Raw genomic sequence first — 20,064 nt, 5'->3', positions numbered from 1 at the left:
TGGGATCATGCCCAGATTTTCCCAGGACACCCTCCTCCTTCTAGGATGTAGCACTGTACTGTTGGCTGCTCTGAAACTGGAAGTAACTGGGTAAGAAATCTTTACAATAAATGTGTGGTATCAGATTACTCTTCTGAGCAGGAGGTAATACAGGTCCAGCAGTGTCCTTAAACAATAACCCTCACCCACTAACATATAATATCTAATTACATTAAAAATAAATGACTGGAGGATGGAATACTGCCAACATTTCTGAGATAAACAGGATGTCATGGTGGAGGCTGAGAAGCCTAAAGGTAATGAATGGCTTTGGAACTTTTGTTTATCACCTTGTCTTTAAACACCACTACACTCCTGCTGCAAAAATTACATGCCTCTTAAGCCAAGATGGCATGACTGTATATGAAATTCCTTCTAATAGAGTATGAGATGCTGAAGTTCTACAAGGTGATAGAAGATGAGCAAAGTTCTTGTATTTCAAAATTGGATTCCCTGGAAATTAATTGAATTTGTAGGCTGAGGATTAAAAATCTGAGTAACACATTTTATTAGCACAGTTACACACAGTGTATTTAAAGTACCACTCATTTTAACAATGTTGTGCCTCTAATCTGCAGTGACTTGTATGTGTTTTGTGGTGTGGAAGGCTCTGACTCTGTTAAGAGAGCCAGGGATCTGGAATGCTTGACTGGCTTCCAGTAAAGTCAGTTCAGCTCCCTAATAAAGATCTCTGAAAGAAGGAACACAGTGACTTAGAGGCTGTTGCAAATCAGAGATGGATTCTAAAAAGAAGGCTCAGCATGATGTGAGAAAAAGCATAAGTTGATCATGAAATGGTCTGAAATCAGTATAGTCCATTTAATGTATTTTTTGCCATAATGAGCTATGAGATGTTTCCTTAGGACCTTAAATATCACTTGCACCTCATCAGACTTATTTAAAAATAAAAATTATAGTCACAATTCATATGAACTTGGAGATAGAACTGAAGATGCATTTCAGGGTAGACAATAATCTAGAAGCAGAGATAAAAAAAATAAACACAGCTATTTCCTCATTCTGACAAGGTTAACTTGAAAAACTACTATGAGAATTTCAAAAGCACTCAACACCACTACCTGTTCTCCTGCAAGTTGGATGAAACTCCTACAAAGCTGATCAGAACGTCTACTCCTATACTAAGCACAGTCAGTAACTATTAAAGATAAGTCAAGACTGTCTGTTGGCCATACCAGAAATACAGAAGTTTTTTTCTCCTAATGTTTTTTTCCCCCTCCCAGTCATGGTCACAAAGTCCACCATATGTTTACCTGTACGTACCATGGAGGTCTGCCAAAGCAGGAAGTTTGTTCAACCTATCTAGAAGCATAAAGTGTGGGATATGTTACCACGCAAGGAACTCAGAAATTGTAATGATTGTAAATATATGCTACCTTAAAAATTAAAGTAACCTCAGTTCATTATTAGTGAATTTATCCTCTCTTTTGCCTTCACTGCATTTTATTTTGCTTATGAGTAACAAGATTTCAATGCTCAACTGCCCTTGGTACTTAAGAAAAGCAAAAATATTTGCATGCAAATCTTGCACAAAAAGACTTCTGGAGTGCATCTCTAGACATATGTATGTATATATGCATTAAAATCTTTAATGTAATATGAGCTTTTCAGCTGTTTGGGTGCATTTTGTCATTTTTAATGAATGATGAAAGGAAGCTTTCTGTTTACACTGATGTTCATGAATTTTAATGCTGCACTAGAAGGAATTAAACCAAAGAGCATGTTTAATACTTCCTAACAATGACAAGAGTATTTAGTTTGCACTTCTTTTCTGAAACAAGGCAAGACATTTCTTCCAGTTACAGTTAAAGACTGCTATAATAACCATATGAACCATATCAATTATACTGTCCTTTTCTTCCCTCTAATCTGAATGGATGTAGATCACTTGGATCATTGCTTATTTCTTCTGAAAGTGCTAGCTCCATCAATTAATTATTAGTAAATATGGCACACAGTATAAAGACGTTTAATTGCTTATCACTACCTGTTGTTTTCAGTTTTTTAAAAAGCTCTACAGTAAGTAAGAAATCTGAGAATTCATTTTTGCCTGCTTTAGAGCTTCTACCTTAAGGCACTATTGTTCGTGTAAGACCTCTAGCAACAAAAAGACTGCTGAGATAGTACACCTGAAAGCTTAATCTAACCTGCTTTTGTGGTCAACATGCAAAATTTGCTAGATCTACCTGGAATTTGTATTTACTTCAGTGAACTACCACTGTTTTATAAGTCTTGATTTATCTCATGACTTTACTATAAGGCACTCATATACTATAATACTCATCATTTAGAAGGTTAATATATTACCATATATTTACTCCAAAGCAGTTTATAAAGATGCATAGGATTTTCAATAGAAAGGCATTGTCAGGAAAGAAAGGCTTTTCAGCATCAGGTACACACACAGCTACAGGCAGCTGTGGATGAAGTTGCCTAAATATAATATAGCTATACATAGAGGGGGGAGGAGGGAAATTAAAAAAATATATTTAAAAAATCACACTGTAGTCAGAACATTTCCCAAAGTAGTAACTTCTATAGGAAAGGCTTCCAATGAAGTATGTAAATGATTAAAGATTTAGTAGTGAGCTTTTGAAATAATCATGAATTAGACAACTATCAGATTCAGAGGCTCCATACAAGATGGCAAAATAGAATTGATTCACTAATTATATATGCACAGTGATTTTTTATTGATACCAAACGTGTTTGGGATGCTGGGATCTTCCAAAAACTCTAGGGTCATAAATGTAACTTCGGGTATCCAAACACTCTATCAAAGACATTCATTACTTAAGCCTCTTGGCATGGTTAAGCGTCATGCCCTTGGCATGTTTAAGATACTAAGTCACCTGCAGGTCAGCTTTATAGCAACTAAAGCATCAGAAATCCAATTAAATATAAAAGCCCAAAAATTAATCTGTACAGACTTGTTTCACCTGTTCTGTTATGCAAGTTCTATCTCTAAACTTCATGGCACTGCACTTTTATTTACTTATTTTGTCAACAGGTTAGTTTATTTCCTATGTTTATGATTTACAGCTATTATTCAACTAGGAAATATACATTGCCTGTATCTTTGTATATATTCTTTAGCATTTTTGCACATACATTTTAACAAATAGGACTAAATATATATATATATATATATATATATAAAAGTCCCTGATTAGAACCAGAAGAATACATAATTGCATTTCTGAGATATTTCCTCATCACAAATGGAATAATATATTGTGGGAAAAGCTTGTAAGAAATCCAGAAGATAGTGTTGCTCTCCTCTCCAAGAATGTATTTATTGCAATATCCCCAGATGACAAGTAATCACAAGATTTCTTTCTAAAGAGAAAACTACTGTTTTGGTGTTACCTTCCTTTATAGCTGATAAGATCTGCATACAGTTTGCCTACTTATAAACTGGAATGATGTTGATGTACTGTTTCTGTCTTGCAATAGAAGGCACAAACATTTCTGCTTTCAAATATTTTTGGCTAATGCTTCCTACACAGGAAGTGTTTTCCACTTCATCTACACTGAGGTAAGACAGGAATCTGTCTCAGGTTGTGTCGCTGTATGCTTCTGAAAAATAATTCTACAGTCGGTATACCAGCAAGATGGTCTCCATCATTCCAATTCCCCACCTGGCTGCTGGACCAACTTGCTTTGTGTGGCTTTGTCTAGAAACATCAACAGGTTTCACAGAGCTCTGGCAGTTTGTTTTCTTTTAATCAACCCAGATTTGGTACTGCCGTTAGGATTTCACATGAGACTGAGTACTGGCTTCTGTCGTTTCTCATAATGCCGTGGACTATTCCAGAAAGCATCAAAATGTCTTTTCTGGTACCTGTTTTCATTAGTCCAGCTTACTTGCAGGTGCTAAAAATTATGCAGTCACTCAGTTCTAAAGTTTCCCTGAACTGGTACAATCAATATTAATTTGTTTAATTATCTCATTGAATAAAATGAAGCTATTAGTTTTTAATGTCCTTTTAAAAATATAAATATTGTTTAGAGGTTGAGTTATACATCTAATGGACATTTATAAAGGCATAAGCTCAAAGAGACCTTGCTATCCAACAGAAGTCTACTTAAAAGAGATATAATTGCATCTACCACAATCCTACATTGTTTTACACCAAAATCTTCTGGGCTAATAATGCATTGAATCGCCATAATAGTGAAAAATAAGCATGCAAACATAGGCAGTAACAGAAAATGTCAATGAAAGTGGGATCTTGCAATGGAAATGGAGAATATGTTGTATTAAGCCACACATATGGCATGTTTAAATCCAGATGCAGCACAAACGCTTCATAAGCCCTTGCCCCATGCAAATTAAAAAAAATAAATAGCAGTATAAATGAAGATAATTACATTACTTTCAGCATTCCTCTTTCTGACGCTGTATAAAATACTCAACCTACACTCAAATACTGAATAAATCAAATTGAATCTAATGGGTCTATTAAAAGTGTACTGTTAATTCATCATTATATAATTTAGAACAGCAGTATCACTTCGACAGAAAAGATAAATACAACGTGTCCTAACAAATAGCAATAAGTGATTATAACAGGTACTTAGAAAAGGAATATTTATTTAGATCAATATCCAATTAAGGGTCTGGGTATTCAGAGCCTACACTTTGGCTTCCCTTTAAATTAGGAAAGTAAAAGCTATTAGCAAACCTTATTAGTTTCATGCTGGTCTCTTGAGATTTTTTTTCCACCTGAATACTTTGTGTCCCTTAAAAGATAATTCTAAACACAGTGTGATATTGATTGTTTTAAGGCACTAATGTGAACGGATCAAACACAGTGAAAGAAAATTTTACTGTATGCATAGTCAAATTCAGGGTTAAGATCTGTTAACATCAGAGATTAATAATTTCCTCTTAAATATAAAATTAACATCTAATCATTAACTCAGGAAGAGAATGGAGCCCTACTTATCTTTGTAATCACACGGACTCTGGGTAACAATGCAGTGAACTGTCTGCAGAAACATCAGAAAAAATACAAACTTCAAAGACTGAAGTTGGCAGGCATATTTTTCCCCATTCTTTTCCTTCTAAGTGAGTGGCTAATAGCAATGCAAGACCATGCAAGTTGATTTACTTTATGTACTGAATCACACAAGATGAGAAGTGAGACTAAGGTTTGTTTACTGAAACAGGTAGGTATAACCCTTCCCAAATACTGCATATATTATTTTATGGAAGGGTACTGTAAGTTGAAACATTGAATGAAAATGAAGAGATTTTCCCTTTACGGATTCCAGGGGTGCTCTGAACTTGGGGTCTCTCCCTGTCTTTCCTTTCACAAGACAAGTTTGTAAGCTTCTTTCTTTTCTATCCTTCAACATGAGGGAGGAAAGCAAGTCCTCTTGGGCTTTGATGTTCTACCCATAGTTAGTATGAACACTTCAGTCAAGGTATTTGAAAATAAGTACCACAGCTAATTCCTCTTCTTCACTCCCTTTTATCCTAGTGTGTCTGTATAAAAGATGGACAAAGCTGGCTGATTCCCCCACCCTGTGAGCTGAAAGCCTTCTGTGTCTCTCCCGCCTTCCGTCAGCTAATGAACGTCAATTGACATAAGTGGCACAGTGACATCCACTAATTAGACTATCACTTAACTCGGGAAGTGTGACAGCATGAACATGTTTTGGAGAACAATCAGAATACTGTAAAAGCAATATTAAAATTCCTGGCTTTCTACAAAATATATATGTACATTGCATATGTATATACACACATACACATAAGACAAAATCATTTCTAGTTTAAGACAGAATTACTTTCATTTCACAATGAAATTTTCAGAACTCATCTTCATGTTTCTCTAGTAACAGTGCTTCTTGATGAATACCATGAGTGGCACAACATTTAAGTTTCACAACTCTTGATTTTCATCCCCTTGATATCAGACAGTATTCACTATGGCAATAACATTACACAGTCACGTAATCTCTGTAGAAGTAAAAAATAAAATAAAATGAAAATAAGTATTTAGTAAAAAGAACTAAGTAAGATAAAGAATTATTAAGAAGTTAGAGAAATAATAGCCCTAGACAAACTTAAGAGGAACATGGCCATCATTTCCTTAAATAGCCTCAATATTGTTTGTCTGCTGGTGTATCTGCTTTTGAGAAATTAGCATTTGAAATTTTCTTATCAAGGTTTCTTTAGGGAGGTGTAATTCAAGGCCTATGAAAGGAACAGGAAAGTAATCACTCACTCTTGAAAAGCGTGGGCTCACCTCTAATCCCATTCTTCTCCTCACTTCTGTAAAGCGTTAGTTCAAAGACAACTATATAGGTTTGATTGTATATGTATGTGTGTGTGTGTGTATTTTGTATACAGGATATATACACACACACACACACACACACACACATATATATATATATGTATATATACATACCACCTTCTCAGAGCCGTTATAAATTATATTACATTACATCAGTCTTCTTTGAAGTTTCCATCACATATGAAATAGATGCCTTCCGGTTACAGAATATCCAGGCTTAGACAAGTGACGTGCTTTGTGTTATTCATTTATTTGTCCTACACTCACAATATTTTTACGTTATTCTTCACTGGCAGTACCACAGGACTGTCAGCAGAAACCACCACGGTAGTGCAGTTTTCTGGTGTTTGTGCTATAATCAAATTAACAGAGATTCTAGCACCTATTGAAGCACTCAGAATATCCGCAATCAGTTCTCCAAATGATTTAAACAAGGAGATAGTCTTATTTGCACATCAGCAATTTCCACTCCAACAGAAACAAGACTGAAGCAAAAGAAAGAATTCTTTCCAACAATTGCCACTGTTCATACTCGAAGGATGTTTATTACAAGGAAACGTGAAGTGTGTTAGTGAAAGGATATAGCTAATGTGACATTAAAGTAAAACCAGCATGATGACCTACTTTTGTTTCTGCTGAATTAAGTTACATTTTGTCTTGCCTTGAGAGACTGAATATCATTAGTTAGAGTACCAGGCATATTACGCGCTTACCTTCAGTGACAGATCAAAGCAGCGAGGTAATCCAGGGACAACAGTGTTGAGCTGTATGACAGTTGTGCACAGTGGAGTCCTGGGAGGAGGTCACTGCCTATACAGAATAAGCAAACAGTGTAAGTTGCTGGGATAAGTATCCTTGGGAAATATCCTGGGATATTTCAGTGTAAGTGCAATCCAAGATGCTGAAATCAATACAAATGTGAAACCCATTTCTAATTTGCTGTGTTATGAGAAACGGATGAGTAAAAACATAGCGTCTTTTTGAAATGGACTATTTTACCTACTTACTTGAATATATATGTGCATCATCAATACATTGACATCATAATTCATCAAAAGGTATCTATGGATACTCCAAACATTCCTACTTCAAAAGATTTGTAGGATCAGAAAACTCCAACAACCTTGATTCTGAACCTTGGATGGCCTTGAGCCATTCACAGCTATGAACTTAATCTTTGCTGAAACAAATGTTTGTAAAGTGAAGTGGATGTGGATAAGATTATGAAAGAGCAAACCTTATTTTGTGATGAGCCCAGAGTTCCTGACACTGCACAGCATGGACACCGTGGTATTTGTTATTCACTAACCTTTCGTGCACTTTCTAGTGTAAAGGACATAAAATATCAACCAATGTAACTTCCTTTTTTTTGTATCTCGTATGACTGCATCTGTCAAAAAAGCTAACTTACTGATTAATGAACTCCAAAGATAATCTGTGAAATTGTGTTCAACTATTGATCATTTTCTGACATTTCCTGCTGCAAATAAAGGTGTTTGCTCTTTTTTCCACACACATTTTTCCTCCTCTATATATAAGTACAGAGAATCTTTCAGTACGTTTACAACAAATGAAGTCAAAGACTTCACTTCTGGTAGAAATGACAGAAAGACTCAAATGTGATGCCCACATTACAGTGAATATACTTTCAGAAAACTGAGGTCATTTTTCATTGTTTGCACAAGTTGGGATTAAGTCTCTAAAACCAACACACTATTTCTTCAAACAAATCACTGTATACACCTGATTAAATCAGAGTACTTTACATTAGAAGGCAAATGTGTTTTAGTAAAACCCCATCTCTCTAATAGTAGAGACTTGCTGAAAAGACTTGTATTTGTCTGTGCAGATCTTCATAAAAACTTCATTTTTTCTTCTTTAAAAAAATAGTTTTGTTGTCTGAAATTTTCTACATAGTCAATCAATTGTTCAGAATTTGTTTCAGAACTCATCAATAATATGAACTGTAAGTTACTGCTATCAAGTCTACTTATTACTTTCAGCTCTTCCAATTTATGTTTAAACTTAGGTGTAAAATACAAAGTCAGCAGGAGGTATACGGTATACATAAGACTTCCAGAAAAGTCCTTTTATTTCTGAAGATGAAATTTTGACCTATATTGCTAGGATATTAAAGCTGTACAGACAGTACAACAAGACACATGTATTATTTTGTGGTAAATAACAATGCTCAAACATAATAAAGCTCAAACAAATTATCATATGTCATCTTTTAAAAGGAAAACCCTTGTAAGCTCCTCAGCCATAGATGTCTCAGTGTTGTTTTAATCCACATCAAATCTACAAAAACGCTTTCTACTTTACAGTGAAGTTACAGTGAAGTAACTGTCACTATTTTCCAGTGTTTAAAGACACAAAGTGGTTAACATAGCTCAGCTAGGACTTAGAGACCTTTCATCAACTTCATTCCGAGAGAAACCTTAGAGAAATAGAGATCAGTTAGTCTTTGTTTTACAGAGAAGAGTCATTTGCAAAACAATCCAGATACGAACTTTACTGGGATTCCCTTTCTATCATAAAAAGGTTAGCTTGCCATGCTTTTTTTGGGCAGCATATCACTGACAGGACAAGGGTGAATAGCTTTAAACTGCAAGAGGGGAGATATAGGTTAGATTTTAGGAGGAATTCTGTTCTACTCAGAGAGTGGTGAGGCACTGGAACAAGATACCTAGAGATGTGGATGCCCCATCCCTGGCAGCATTCAAGGACGGGTTGGATGGGGTCCTGAGCAGCCTCGTCTGGTGACTGACAATCCTGCTTATAGCAAGGGGGTTGGAACTAGATGATCTTTAAGGTCCCCGCCAGCCTAAGCCATTGTATAATCCAAAACCACCATTGGACACTTTCCAGTATGTCTGGAAAGAAGGAAATTTCTCCTCCCCGTATTATCACTGAGTTACGATAATTAACCCACCAGAAGAAAAACGCTGTCAGTGAACAACTGCCAAGACTAATGATATTAGACAACAATCACCAGACGAATGCATGATGAGAGAAGATAAACAGCGTCAGGTAGAAAGAGTGACACACTAAAAGGCAAACTATAATGAACAATGTCAAATAGAGATTGCCAAAAAAGATTAGGATGAGCAATGTCCCATTGTACGGTAAACCTGAGTAAATGAAGATAGATGACAAGACACTGATTAATAGGTAAGTGGAGAAAACAGGTAAAAATAGGTAGAAATCCAAAATCAACTTGGCCAAATGAACAAAAATTCTTCTTAACACATAAAACATGCAATTTAATTTCCCCTTCAGCATAACTATGCACTACAATGTAGTGTTTCTTCATATATTTGTTCTGCAATTCTAGGATTATAGAACAGAATATGCTACACATTCATGTAGATGATTTTCAGTCTCACTCAAACGATGTCTACTTCCAAGACATTTTGTTCTAGTTCTCTACCCCTGAAGACTTGTAATTTCAGTTCAATAACAAGAGAAGAACTCTGTGGTACCCTTATAGATTCTGTAAGTTGAGTTCTTTATGAGCAAACTTTGCAATAGGGGAGTTGTTCAGTACTTTCAGGATCTAGTAATGGGCATTATGCAGAAATAGTACCCATAAAAACTAATAACTTCCGCTATGAGATGAACAGCTGTGGAACACAAACAACAGCAGATCATATGTAGGCCGTATTTAACTAATTCTTTGATAGTGATGTTTGCTGAAATGTTGCCCAAGAAAAGCATAGCAAGCCAATCTTTTTACGATAGAGGGGGAATCCTGGTAAGATATGTAGCTGGACTGTTTTGCAAATGACAAAGTACAGACAAATCATTCATAAAAAATGCATGCTTGCTTTGATATACATTAACTTGCTCACCCTTGCACATCAGCTTTGAGAAGCTGTTTCATATTTCATAGCTTTGCCAAGCATTACTCATCAGTGTCAGGGAGTTTAGGATGATCTTAGAGAAACTCAATAAATCTCACAATCACAAATTCAATAACTGGCGATCAAATGGGAATTACAATTCAGAAGGAGCAAGCCTCGTGCTAATTGAATAACTTCATTGCCTTGATTCCTAAAAAAGCAGTGTAATTAAATACAAAGCATACAAATTTCTAGTCACTTCAGATGTAAAGTCCTTGTTTAGTGCACTGAGGACAGCAGAGAGAGCAATAGGAGTAATACAGAAAGAGAAGCTAATCTCTCTGCATAGACACAGTCCTGCAGTGCTGTGACACAGAACTCTAACACATCTAAATAGCAGTCACAATCAATTTTATCAAGAAAACGCTGAAAAAATATTTCATAAAAGGAGATAAAAGCAATAGAAATAGCAGACAGCTATAGGCTGCTACAGAGATGGGACCAGAAGTGCATCTCTCTCCAATCTTAAATTCACTGCTTTTGAAAGACACTGAGGGGAAAAGGCATTCAAGTGGTTCTATCACTCAGGAAAATTGAGAGGTCTATATTTTATGCTGACACCACTCAGAAGTTCAAAAGGACTTTTTTTCACTAGGATTTACCTGATATAGTATCATAAGAACTAGCAATAATCTGAAGTATTAAGATATTTTGCACTAGTCCTCATCCATTCTTCTCAATGGCTTTGATAAAGATCAATCAATTCATCAAGTGGAAAAAGAGAAGGGTATCATACAGAAACTCTGACAGTTTGAGAAGTGCTGAGAAACAAGTACGTACTTTCCTCATTCTGGAAATATAAATCTGTTTGAAAATACTCAGAAATAATGTAAAAGTTAAACCCCTATTCCACAGCGGTGATCCCATGACAGTTTTTGTTATTCCTGTACTGTGTTGTGCTAATGATCTTCTAGTGGAAGTATAATCAATTATACATCTTCCAGGTGGTAGGTGCAGATCAGTAAGAAGAAAAAATTAAGCATTACCTAGAAGCACAATTATTCTGAAGTTATTTAGATGACTGAAGGGAACATATTTAACAAATCATTGTTTACATGAGAAATAAAAATAATTTAAAAGAATCAGAATAGGAAATAAAATCAGCATTTTACAAAGTGAGGGTGGAAGTTCAATGAGATTGAGGGCTCAAGTGTCTAAGCTACACAAGGCATCTACACATAAGCCAGCCATCCTAGCTTTACATTGCAGTAGAGGAAAATAAGCATGTCTGAAGGTAATTAGCTTCACATTGATAACAAAATCTGCCAGATAACAAAAGGAGCTCACCTTGACCAGTTTAAATGTAGATACACAACTCCTCAATGTCTAGTGAGATGAGTTCTCAGTAAGGCTTTAATCACTCAGCTATGGCAATTCTTACCTTAACCTTTACAAAAGCCTTAGTTAGAAGAACACACACAGTAATCTTATGCTCACATTTCCAACACATTGTTCACACTGGCTGGCTGGCTGAGCTGGGCTTACCTACAACTGCTGGCAGACAGCTCCAGGGAAGGAGTCGTGCATGGAGCAACAAATACTATCCCTAGTAAGATATTTATTAAAAAAAAAAAAAAAAACATCCTAAATACCAAGTTAAAGCTCTTATCTGTGAATGGACAACTGGCAATACTTTTTAAAATTCATCATTCATTCAATCAGTACAAGTTTTGTGAATTGTTGGTAGTTTGAGGTACATGCTGATATAGGAGCCCTGGGTTCCATACTTGTGGCCAGAAGGTCTCTCACAAAGTTTAGCCAGAAAATAGACCTGGAATTGAACTTTGCTTTTCAGGGGTTCCCCCCCCCCCCGAATTTTATCATTCTTACATGAGTATTTCAGATGGAATTTCAATGTTGATATATATTTACCTCTTAAGAGGTATAAAAAAAATTTTCAACTTAACAAGTTGGCACACCATCAAGCCCTTCCTCCTGCCCCCTCCAGGCTTCTGACGTGTCCTTAGTGTTCCAATCACAAAGGAAATCAGCTATTCAAAATGCACTGTAAAATCCCTTACCCACCTCTCAAGAAAGTGCTTTTTTTAGAGTAAGTCATAAATTCCCTTAATTCTGCAAATCATTCATGCTTACATATACTTCTCTGAGCATATTTCAGACCAAGCATCCTATCCTCTATTTCTGCCTCTTTATGCAATATTTGTGGCTAGACTCTTAAGAATGCTTCAATAAATCTTGCTAAAATACTTACTAACATCTCTTTTCCCCTTGATTATTTATGGTGCAAGCCTCTATTTGCTCAGATATTAATTATCTGGTGTAAGCAGACATCTGTGAATCCACTCCACAAATTGGAGCTTTTAATTTTTTCATTACTTTTTCCCCAATGTGCACCTTCAACGAGGTAAAGATTCTAGTAAGAATTTGACAGGATATGTTCACTTGGTGCACGTCAACCCTGTTTCACTGAATTACCAAAGAATCTTCCTCTCATGAGGGCTACACTTTACTTCTTCATTGAAACAAAATTATCAGATGATAAAATACTATATTCATTATCACAGTTCAAGGCAAACTCATTCTGAAGCAGTATATTCATCACCTGCTTGCTTGAGTGTCTGTCCTTAACAGATACCACATGGCTACAGACAATTGATCTTTTCTCTTGTGCAAAACTGAGATACTTTCTTAACTGGAACTTCAGCCATGTTAGGCAAATATACATTTCTAATGGTTATAAGTTAGCTCACCTCAAAATTTGAAGTCAGAACTTCAGCTGTAGCTTCAACAAAATGGACAAGTTTACATTGGACACAGGTGTAATGTTGCATGACAAAAGTCATGATGACTTCTCCTGAGGCTGGAATAATATAAGCAAGCTTCTTCTCGTTGTCTATTGAAAATTAGTGTGAAATTTCGCCATCTATTTCTTCACAGACTTTAATAACAAGATAAAACATATTTCAATGATGTGTCAGTATAACTGCACATAAAAGCATTAATGATTGGGGGAATTAAAAATGGCTTTTAGAAATAAGGAACTTAAATTAACTTAAAGCATAACAACTATAACTGGCAAAAGTTTACAGATTTATTTCGCAGAAGTATGCTGAATTCCCTATTAACAGCTTTTGAATCAATATTTTCCAAAGCAACACCGCAGCTCATTCTGGAAGATTCTTTAATTAATTTGAATGCTGAAGCACTGAGAAAATAAAAACAAAAAACATGTTATGCAACATTTAGCTCCACTGAGCCATACAGCAGCATAATTTTTACCAGTTTCGCTATGTTCCCATTGTGTTTAATTCTGTTACTTGTTTTAGACTGCAGATGTCTCCGTCTTTTCCCCACAGCTAAGACTGTTCTCTATTATACTGTAATGGCTACAATATGAGCCCCCAGATCTAAGACAATTCACTTGTTATGCGAGGTTAGCAGATATTTTTTTTCACATTTCTATGGAACATTTACTTTCAAACACATACTCTTGACTGAGGTGTTAATTCAAAGTAGTCCTTTGAAGAGTTAGCAAGAAAATGAGAATTGAAATCTAATTTCAGAAAGCGTGTAAAACTGTATAAAGGAAAAAAATATCTTTTTTCAGAGAATTGTCAGCAGATGCCTTTCAAGTACTACTCATAGATACACAATGGTAATGGATAGCATGGAACCTTGTTGGTTTATCTAAGAACAAATGCACAGCAACTAAACTTTTCAGATTTGAGGACTACCTACAGATAAGGTCTTGGCTACATCTGTTCCCACCTGGTGGGTTTAGGCCAGCTTTTCACTCAGGAGAATTTAAGTGCAGTGGCATACAACCACTTATTATTATCAGTCATTTTAGATCATTAATAGCAATCACTTATTTCACTTTTACCACTACTTTGAAGCCATTGATACAATCTTAACCTAGTCAGATCAGGAAATCAGTGTCAACTCGTTATTAAATCTTCTATCTGTACTCCCCCATAAGATGATAGTAATTCAATAATTAACTTCTTTATTCTTTTTTCTTTTGAAGAATAAATATCCTTCATGTGTTAGAGAAGGTAATATAAAGCTGGTAATAAACTGGTATTGAATAGCATCAAGCAAAAGATGTGGACTCCTGAATTTGTGTCAGTCTTTAAAGGTTTAATTGTAGCCATAGAGCTCATGTGTTTTTCGTGCCCAGTACACAAGACTAGAAAAAGGATTTATATTGTTCAAGAGCAAAAACTCGTGGCATCTCCTTCTACATCATATTTGCATATAAATAAGAAATGGTTTAATAATATATGTAGAGTTGTTCTGAAGGAACAGACGGAAAGCCAACCATATGAGATGAATTGTTTGTTTGTTATGCAGCTTTTTTTTTTTTCTTTTTATCAGAATGACCAGTCTGGCACACCAGGCAGATGTACAAAACACTCTGCAGTTTACAGGTGTTGAACAATTTTTTCTTCCCTCACACAAAATACACTGTATGCTATCCAAAATCCAGACATGCCACTTCAAACACTGCTGGCTCTATGCCCATCCTCAGCTGTTCATAACTGTTAGCTGCTATTAGTCAGTTCAGAATGCCAGCTCAGCACACTTTAGCCTTCTGAATGATTTCCCAGCCCCACTAACCCCCACAGCCCCTCTCCAGAATATTTGAAAACCAGCAATGCAAAGAGGGCTCTGATTCTCATTTCTTACATTGCTGCTACTGCATTTCTGTTCTATTCTTTAAGCATTGTTGAAACTCTTTAGAAGAAAATAGTTTTAAACACATTTCCTAAGCTGTATTTCTTATAGAAACATAAAATGGTTTGGGTTGGAAGGGACCTTTAAGATCACTTAGTTCCAACACCCCTGCTATAGGCAGCAACACCTCCCACTAAACCAGGTTGCTCAAAGTCCCACCCAACCTGGCCTTGAATGCTTCCAGGGAGGGGGCATCCATAATGTTTCTGAGAAACCAGTTCCAGTACCTCACCATCCTCATAGTAATGAATTTCTTCCTAATATCTAACCTAAAACTACCCTCTTACAGTTAAAAACCATTAAATGTTAGCCATGTGTTAACATTTTAGCTCGTGATACATTAGAGAATGACTATCTTAACGGTACAGTATAACCTGAGGGAAGGTTGGTTTACAAAAATGGTTAAACTAAAGTACTATTTGTTGTTAGCTGAAAGGATACTGTTCTTGGTTTCTTTTTTCTTTTTACTAGTGTTTTTTTCATTTTTGTTATGGTTATTCACATACAAATTCTGGGGTAGTTCATAAATATTTATTAGACAGTAGGAATAACACAGAAGAGACCTCGAAGAGAAAAACACCCACTGTGATGCAGAAGGCAGTTTGTGTACTTGTAAGCCGCGCTGAGTAACATACGTAACATGTCCTGAGAACTATTAAATGCAGAGTTGTGGTGCCAATAAAAATTTCATTTTGAAATCCACCCAGACAAATGTTACCCTTGCCAGTGACATTTGGAATCCTTTCCTCCTGCTCCTGTAGCAAAAAATAAAAAATAAAATTGAAACTAGGCCATGCTGTGCTATTACCTGTTATGGATTCTCTATTACAGTTGGAGGAATAGTAACTAGCTCAGCAAATTGGTGAGATTAATTAAAAACAATCATAAGATATGAGGCTTTCTTCACTGCAAAATTACCACTTAAATCACGAAAGCAATAAACAAGACAGAATCCCTAACACAGAAGTTGAGAGAACTCCTGAAAGTTGCAGATGCACATTTCCAAGAAAAAAAAAACCACACATCACTTGAAAGTTTTCAGGTAATTATCTCCAGAAACCATATTGTTGACATATGACAGCGGATACAAAACCAAACTAAATGATCCCCAGCTCTAGTCACGTCTAACCTTGATATTTACAACCATCATTGCATTTGTTTTAAGGAGGGGCTTAAGAAACTAGAGCAATATAACACTGATCAACACTACCTGAGCCTATGAACTCACCTTCTGAAGAGGAACAGAGCTTTGAGAATGAATAAGTGAAATGTGTAGGTAACATAACATGTCTGGGGGAAAAAAAAAAAAATCCGTGTTACACTGTGAATGCTAGTGACTTTTAGATATATATACACATGCAGTTATATATGCACACATACGTACATAACATGCAAGTTGGTATGTTACAGGAGCAGAATGCTATCTATTATTGTTACGTAGCAGGATGGGAGAAATATTACTACTCCATATTTCAGAGAACACAGACTACTAACATACACAACCTTTTTGTAAGTTCTATCTCTTTGCTGATGAATATTATCTAACTACATCACATGAAATACAGCTCCCGATGAAATTCTTTAGAGATTTACAATGACTTCCTAACTTTCAAAGTCTTCCAGAGTTATACTGAACCCTTCGACACAAAATTGACTGCCAAACAACACTTCAGTGTGGAATCTCATAACTAATTTAATCTTGCCGCTGGATTCTCTGCAACAAGATACTTCAGATTCTCTGCATTCTGCATAATATAAACACCTGCATATACTAGGACTGCAATAATAAGAAGCTAATTATGTTACAAGAGTTGCAGGTTCTTAGCTTGGATTCACTCTGAGAAGCAAATCCAAGTCCCAGTGGCAGCCTGTCAGCTTTCCTTTGAATTGCCACAGTAATTTCCTTTTCATCTAAATAATAATAATAATAATAATAGTAATGTCCTTTTCACCTACAGTGCGCCTCCAAAACAGGACACAGTTGCTAAAAACTGCTAAATACTACTGGAAATAGCACCATAATAGTGTGGCTACAAGGATGGGCCTGCTCCTGAAAACCTAAACAGTCACAAGCCTAGCTTAGTTACTTTAAGTGTAGTTCTACTGATCTGTCTATACTTTGATGTAAAAAAGGTGTGTTTATGTTTATACATCTATGCAAGCAATAGGGAAGTTTACAGAATGCAAAAGCTTCTCAAAGTAAATAAACAGAGGAAAAGATGACTCTATTTCAAGAACACCAAGCTGTGAATCACAGCTTATTGCTCATCGGAGCTCAAGACCTTCTTCAAATTTTGTAGGTCAGAACATTGCAAAAAGTACATCACTGTTCAGAATGCAACAGAAGGATGCAATAACAATAATTTCTAAAAAGTCACTGGATTTTTAAATGTTAACGTCAGCACTGAAAGAAAATTTCATAACATAACTGTCCATTACCTTTGTATGGCAGTGGTGAGCAGAGTAGCACATAATTAACCACAAGCTATTAGTAAATTACTGAAGTTTTATGTTAATACAAGCAAATCTGCTGTGCCACCTGGTGAACATTCTGAAAGACTAGGACCTGTTTTGCAGTGTTTATCAATACCAAAGACTAATTCAAGCACTCTTGGCAGCTTTTGTAGATGCTTACATTGAGGCATTTGAATAGATGCAATCAGTAATGAGAGAGACTCCTATAGCTATAGGATACTGGTCTTCTCTCAGTACATAACTGATGTGCTTATTATTTTTCAGCAATATATTTTATAATTTTAGAAAAACTGAAAAATCATTATTTGTAGTGAGAGGCAAATAATTTAAAGGGATAACATATTTGATGACTACCTGAAATATTGCAATTACAGCTCATGAACTGACAATGATCAAATCATGATTGATGATCAAATTTGATGATTAAAATATATTTGCTTTCAGTATTTTTTTCACTAAGCACTTAGAACATCATCTTTATGAATCTCTTCGTTGAAATCATTTAATAACGCTCCACTACGAAATGTTTTTAGTATTAAAGCTATTGGTCACAAACTACACAAGATGGGTAATTTATTCTGTGGATGAGCACCAGTCCTTAGGATTAGATATCAGGAACAAAGTGTTTATTACATCTCTGAAATTTTTGTTCTCAAAATACAGCGTGAAAAGAACTTAAAGACAGAAGAGCAGAAAATCTTGGTGGTGCCAAAGGTTTGCATAGAGTAGTTCATCCCAAAAACAGGCAGGAAACTGCAGTACTCCAGAAGCGTGTCAGAGCCATAAGTGCTATTATGATTACCAGACAGCCAATAAATAGCCCTAATCTTGATTTCTTCTGCCAGCTTGCTTTATTAGAATAACTATAGGCTTGTTGATTTTGGTCCTCAACCTGCCAAATGTTGCAGACTCAGAGTTTCTACCTTGAATTCTGGATAGCCAGTGAGGCAATGTAAAATTTCAGTCTAACTCTTCAGAAAGAGATTTGGTCAAGAGATCACATTCTTACAAAATGCTCTTAAGTTTATCCCATTCTAAATTAAGGCTTTACATAAACGAACTGAGCCCATACTGAAAACAAAGTGCATGTCACCACCGCCAAGAAATTTAGGACTAGCAGAAATACAATTTCGAATTTTTACAGCTTCATCTGTATAAACATTTTTATGGTCTCCTCTATAAAATTGTCCAAAGCAACATAAATATTAATGAATTAACCTATTCTGTAGCCCCATATGGTAGGTATTTATTTTTTACATTGTATAGCTAGAGAAACAATTGCAATAAAACTAAGATCTATGCACAAGTTCAGTTCACAACTCAGTCACAAAACCAGAAATAAATAATTCTGGATGCTTTTTAGTAAACCAGATACCTCGCAGAGAAGTTATCTATTCAACCATATGTAGCCTATGGCATCTGAGCAATGGGATTTCCAATGAATTTCCAATGCCTTGACACAGGATTGCTCTCCAAAAGCAGCATCTCTAAAAACTTACTCATTCAGAATGTACAGTGATTTTTTTTTGACCCTAGATTTGCACATCTGAAGAACATTCCTGCAGCTGTTGAAAGTGTTGTGGCACTTTTCCTATTGTAATACAGAGTCAGTATCTGCACGGTGTTATTTTTAATAAGCTAAATGCACTCAGTGCATTACTCCAAGGAGTTTAGGCAGGTGTGCTATCCACAAAGGCAGTACAAATTCCGGGTGGTAGTAAATTTATAGTATGTTATAGAAGGCACTATTCCTGGTTTTAAGTGGCTTTGTTAATTTATTCTTATTTTCATTGTGGAGCTGGGTTGTTTGTTTCTGTTGTTGTTGTTTGTCCTGATAATCCCAGGTATGCTCCTTAGACAATTTCAGGGCAGACAAACTTGAGATTGTAAACCCTAGAGAAACCACAAGACTTCATGGAGAGGTAGCTTTAAGAATGAATTTTGCTTCTCATAAGACAGAGAACCATAAAGAAGTACAACTCCTCCCATCAAAAGAAGTTAAAAAACAGAAATCATCAGCAACAACAAAAACAAGTATGCCTGAAATTTTCACAACTCTGAGGTTGCTAGCACCTATTTGAGGCTCTTGATCACAGTTTGGACCTAAAAATATCTGAAAAAAATAACAGTATTTAAAGTTTACCTCTGCCTTCCTTAAATAACAGGGTGTGCAAGAGGTAGGAGGAGTCATTCCTATTTTTCTTCTAAATTGGCTTTGAAAAGACAATGACTGAAACTTGGAATTCTAAATTGCTGCTATTCATTTTATTTATTGGTTTTTCTTTTTTTCTTTTTTTTTTTTTTTCTTTTTTGGACCAATACGTCACTGGATGAACAGTATGCCTTTCTTACAAAGTTAAGTTCCAAATAGAAGCGTTCCATTTATCTGCAATGTAAGATAGTAATGGATATATTTGTAGAAATCTACAGAAGTTGACTGTTGTCTTTTTTCAAAGTGAAGCAATGATAGATCCATCTTGAGTATCTATTACTCCAACACCAAACTTCTATTTCAATTTTATAATGACACGAATCATATTGATAGAGGAACTTCCATCTTGCATCAAATTTATATATTTCACCTGAAATGCACTCAAGAACAGACTGTGTTCTTTGAT

At 35.6% G+C, this 20,064-nt stretch overlaps 1 long non-coding RNA gene across 6 annotated transcripts in view; it reads right to left on the bottom strand.

The window, feature by feature from the left end:
• LOC107054112 overlaps positions 1-20,064 on the bottom strand; it is a 101,916-nt gene that overhangs the window by 52,606 nt on the left and 29,246 nt on the right. For 5 of the 6 annotated variants that reach the window (XR_005862471.1, XR_005862469.1, XR_005862470.1 and 2 more), the window contains exon 1: positions 7,082-7,204. This is a non-coding gene — a long non-coding RNA (uncharacterized LOC107054112). Of the gene's footprint in view, positions 1-7,081; positions 7,205-20,064 lie in introns of those variants that run through there. The other variant, XR_006930961.1, reaches the window with a different exon arrangement.

The sequence above is a fragment of the Gallus gallus genome, chromosome 9, assembly GCF_016699485.2.
Source record: "Gallus gallus isolate bGalGal1 chromosome 9, bGalGal1.mat.broiler.GRCg7b, whole genome shotgun sequence".
In the NCBI taxonomy this organism is placed as follows: Eukaryota; Metazoa; Chordata; class Aves; order Galliformes; family Phasianidae; genus Gallus; species Gallus gallus.
Note: the sequence above shows the minus strand (reverse complement) of the source record. Positions and strands in the feature narration are given on the sequence as shown.